Below are 4,606 nucleotides of genomic sequence, written 5' to 3'. Positions count from 1 at the left end.
CATTCAACACTAATGATGTTTATCTTCTTTTGAAAAATTTCTTTATAAATATAACTAAAATAATATATCTTTACAAAATTATAATATGATAAATAGTATATAATTTATATATAACAAATTTCTCCCAGTTTAAACTCTTGCTTTTCCTCAAGCAATTATGAAATCACCATTTGATTAACTTATTAGTCAAAGTAAAAATTGATATTTTAAAATTGCTAAAATATAAGATAATATATCACCATATAGAAGTAATTTAAAATGAACAAAATTATTATTCTAATTTAAAGATCATCATAATTATTCTAATCAATCACCCTTACTATTGCATGCATTAAACCTATCCACTATAAATGTACGTGTAAAGTTGACTTCTAATTTTAGAAATGAATAATATATTACTTAGGTTTTAGTTATATTTGTAGTTAAATTGAAAGTCATTAGTGCATAATTATATGTATTAGTTCACTTAACTTATCCTATTTAATTTAAGTATTAGGATACTTTTCGACTTGAGCTTCAACATATTCCAATTTTTGAATGCACTCATATTTTCCTTTTTCATATTTCCTTTTATGATTTTTCATATTTTCCCTTTTTAATATTTATGAAGTATATATTTAATGATTTTGAATATCCGTTTCACTTTCATTGTCCTAAAATCCAAATAAATTTAATTTAAGGATTTAATAAGGTTATTAATTCTTTATTTAAGTTTGCTATGATTGTTCTAATTTAAGCAACCCACTTTTTTTCCTAAGCTCAATTACTCAATCATTAAATTTAGCAGTTAGTGTATTAGTTTATAGTTTATAAATTCAATAGAGATCAATACATAAAGTTATTTTATTAGTTAATTATTAAGCTTTTAAATTATGAACTATTATGCATTGTTCATTCAAACTATCATCAAGGATTTTATAATTATCTTGATTATACATAACTTTTAATTATCATTTTTATTATGGCTAAATAAGCAATCAAAGTATAAGCACTTTGTAGAGAACAATACTCAATAGTTAAGCATAAAAGAAATTTAAATTAAATGTAAATAATATAATAAATTACACAAGAATAAGTAAAAACTAAATATAAAATAGACATGCCTTTGAATTGAATGATAATAAGCTCACAGACACTATAATATGACAATATAAACGTAAGATAACTAATGTATGAAGCACTATTCTCCTAATCTATGTCCATCCAAGATCCACATGATCTATTCTCATTAGAATAATAATAATGACTCTCATGGCCATAATATAATATCACTCAAAACATCACATCAAAATATCATGGGATTCCTCCCTAAGCAAAAGTAATGAAAAAGTAAATAAAAGAAAAATATGAAAAAAATAACTACAACCAACTCTCTCTCTCTCTCTCTCTCTCTCTCTCTCTCTCCCCCCCCACTCCCCCCTGCTCAAGACTGTTAGGAAGAACAAAAAAAAAAAAAAATCACTCCCATCACTCTGAGTCATGATCTTCTCCTCCTCCTCCTCCTCCTCCTCCCAATCATAATCATCATCAAGTTGGGTCAAAATAAATGACTGGTATTCTGGAGTAGTAGGGAAGTGTAGGTGGTTTGAATTCTCCACAAAGTGACTACTCCTAAACATTCCCACAAAAAAGTCTCATTGAATTTGGCTATATAGTGATAATGTTTTTCTTTCATACCCAAGTAGTGTACCTACCATTCCCTAATCTCCTCACAAAATTCACTCACCCCTCTATCTGATCCCACAAATAAGCTACTTCTTCATTATAAGATTTAGGAGTCCTAGAACTCTTACTACTACTGCTATTGGGACTATTAGCAAAACGAGGTCGCTAAGACCAGCCTCCTTTACACCTAGTCTTTTGAAACCCATAATTTTTCCTTTTATGAGGGCCAAAATAAGAAAAAGTTATTTTTTTCTTGGATCTCCAATCAATCTAGTGTTGACAAAAAAATCATAAATAAGAGAGGGGTACCCCAAGCCCATAGAGGTAGTGCCTATAATAATGTAAGTTAATGAATAGTAAATAAGCACCCCACATTAATAGTGTAGCCAACCTCAATAACATAATTAAGAATAGCACATTCTTTGGTTACCTCGCTAATATTTTTGCTGGGAAAAATTCATGCAGAAAGAAATTAATGCCAAGCTTTAGATAGCTATGTTAAGCAAGATACAAGAAAATTAATATTTTTCCTCCCTCTTCTTCCATATAGCCCTAGTCCAAGGCTTACATAAAACACTTAACAATTTAGTAGGATCTATAGGAATAGGACAAAAAGGGGTATACTCATCAAAATAAAAATCTTTAAACTTATATAGATGATTATTTGATATTGGGTCAAATGGTACCCACATGCCTCTAACATAACGCTTAATCTCAACATCCTCCTTCCCAATTTCAAAAACATATATTACCACATTGGTAATAACATCATGGGGTTCCTCACAAAAAAGCTCATCCCAACCCTAGTTCGTTATCAATTGCATTATCTACCCACTTAGGTTTTGAAAGCAATGCTCAAGGATTTATTTCTTGTTCACCACCATTGCCTCTTACCTTCACTCAGCCTCAACAAAGATGAATTTGCTCTGATCATAAGATGATGAAGCGCAGTTCTTATTACCAAAGATTTTTTTGGGCCATAACTAAAACATCTAAATAAGAAATATGCAAAGACTTGGAAAAAATGAGAGAAATAACATGGTAAAATTTTTTGAAATAGTCACATTGTGACTGTTAAGAGATCAACATTATGGCACCTAAAAAAATGATAAAGATTCAAATAAATAGATGCTACAGTTGAACAGGACACATGGCGTTGTGATGCTAGCCTTGGAAAATGAAACACTAGCTTCTTGAATAGGAAAATACAGTGGCACTTAACTTGTACAACCATCATGGCACTCATAAAGATTACTATAGCAACACTTCAACTAATATAATAATAATTTTGACCTAACACTATGGTGCTGGCACTCAATAATGTATCATAATATAAAAAGTTATGAAAGCATGACTATTTGAATACAACGCATAATACTGTAGAAATAACGAACCAATGCTACAATGCTTGATAGAATAACACTAAGGTGCTCGATAAGGAAAAATAACACCATTGTGTTTGATGATATAATGTTGTGGTGGTGCAATCACAAAAATTTTATTGAGGATTCAACGTAGTATTATTATTTTTGAATGTTGTAGCACTTGCAATGTGAATGTTGCAACAATTTAAAATATAACACTATGGCATTAGGTTAATTTTTAGTATAATAAATTTTTTCTCATCAAATTTTTCATAACTTAGTAAAAATTAAAATTAATAACTTATGTAAATAATATAATCACACACACATAATACATAATATAAAATAAGACAACATAATAACACATAAATAGAATATGGTTACCTCTGAAATAGTGCTAAATTTATAGTCTTCTGCCATACTTGCCTAAATTTATCATTTTGGTTGTAATGAATCATCACCACTTCCTATGTGGTCTCACACTATATTATTTTTGTTTCTCTTTTAGATTATTTTTAGTATTATTGGACAAAGTACCAAGAGATCTGCTACTATAAAATTACAAGTTGTCTTAATTTACTTTCTGAGTTTTCAATTGAAGTAGTCTGACTTTACAACTAGGTTCCTAATTGAATCATAACCTCTTCAAAAGGTGATTTCCTCTCTAAATTAATTGTTTTACTTAAAATCTTAGGGATATAGAGTTTTAGGATTTACTATAGGTTTTTAAAGATTATTCAATTTTATTCCTTGATTAAATTGACATGTATTTCACTTATTGTTACTGCCAATATTATTATTAGACCAACTAAAATTAGAGTGATTCCTCCAACTTGGATTATAAGTATTGGAATAAGGATTATTTTGTCTTCCAATCGAATTCACATTCTCAATCCCTTGTTCATGATTTTTATTAATAAAATTTAAATCATGCTATTTTAATTACACAGATGATCCTGATCCTAACTAGAACTGCCTTTAATAGTATATTACTTCTTAGAAATTACACCTATTTATGCGATCAAAAATGGATAATGTATCTGATTTGAACATTCAACTATTCCCTTAAGATTCACCATAATAGATGGATTTTAAAATTTCTTTGTAGCCATTTCCTTAATTAATTCATATGCTTCCTCAAATGGCTTAGATATTAAAGATCCACTAGCTTCCACATCTATGATCAACCTAGGGGATCATACTAATCTATTATAAAAAGTCTGAATAATCAACCAATCAAGTATGGTATGATGAGGACATTTTCTAAGCATTTTCTTAAATCTCTCCCAACTTTTATAAATTGACTCCCCTAATGGGAAAAAGATGTGATATTTTTCCTAAGTTTGTCAATTTTTATCATGGAAAATACTTAGCAAAATATTTATGTGCAAACTCATTCCAAGTAGTTAAAAAACTTAGGGGAAAGGAATTATTTAAAAAAATGGGAATAATATAACTATAATAATATAATTACTGACACCATTATACTTAAATATTGCATATGCTTATAAGAAGCTTGCTAAGCATGGGTTAGAATCCTCAACATGAGTTCCTCAAACTAAGAATTTTGATCCATA

At 28.9% G+C, this 4,606-nt stretch overlaps 1 non-coding gene across 1 annotated transcript; it reads left to right on the top strand.

Moving 5' to 3' along the window:
- The first annotated feature begins 4,271 nt into the window (after positions 1 to 4,271).
- Positions 4,272 to 4,374, top strand: LOC114579587. The gene has a single exon (XR_003700657.1). It is a non-coding gene; the product is annotated as a small nucleolar RNA R71 (small nucleolar RNA).
- The last annotated feature ends 232 nt before the right edge of the window (positions 4,375 to 4,606 follow it).

This window comes from Dendrobium catenatum, unplaced genomic scaffold, assembly GCF_001605985.2.
Source record: "Dendrobium catenatum unplaced genomic scaffold, ASM160598v2 fragScaff_scaffold_541, whole genome shotgun sequence".
Taxonomy (NCBI): Eukaryota; Viridiplantae; Streptophyta; class Magnoliopsida; order Asparagales; family Orchidaceae; genus Dendrobium; species Dendrobium catenatum.
This window is presented reverse-complemented; position numbering and strand designations above follow the sequence as displayed.